This window comes from Gekko japonicus, unplaced genomic scaffold, assembly GCF_001447785.1.
Source record: "Gekko japonicus isolate JY-2015 unplaced genomic scaffold, Gekko_japonicus_V1.1 scaffold25, whole genome shotgun sequence".
NCBI classification, from domain to species: Eukaryota; Metazoa; Chordata; class Lepidosauria; order Squamata; family Gekkonidae; genus Gekko; species Gekko japonicus.
The window spans coordinates 1,370,493-1,370,830 of NW_015171502.1; positions in this window are offsets into that span (position 1 = coordinate 1,370,493).

The window sequence follows — 338 nt, forward strand, 5'->3', positions numbered from 1 at the left end:
TGGTGGACCAGATGGACGCTCAGTGGTCCGGTCCAGCATGGCTCTTCTGTTGTCCTTACCAGGGGAAGGCCTCTGCCTCTCTGCCCTGTCGTTGGCCCTCCAGAGGAACTGGCTGGCTGCTGGGTGAGACATAGGCTTGCCAAGTCCCCCCAGGGGGCGGGGAAAACCCCACCCCAGAGGCCCGTTCTCCGCCGGCAGCAGATCGGGCCCCGGGGGGAGCCCCACCCCGACATACGCGTAACCCGGAAGTGACGCAACCACGCCGGGCACGCTGAGGGCGGGGCCACGGTCATCCGAGGGAAAACTCTATGGTTTCCCCTCGGATGGTCGTGGCCCCG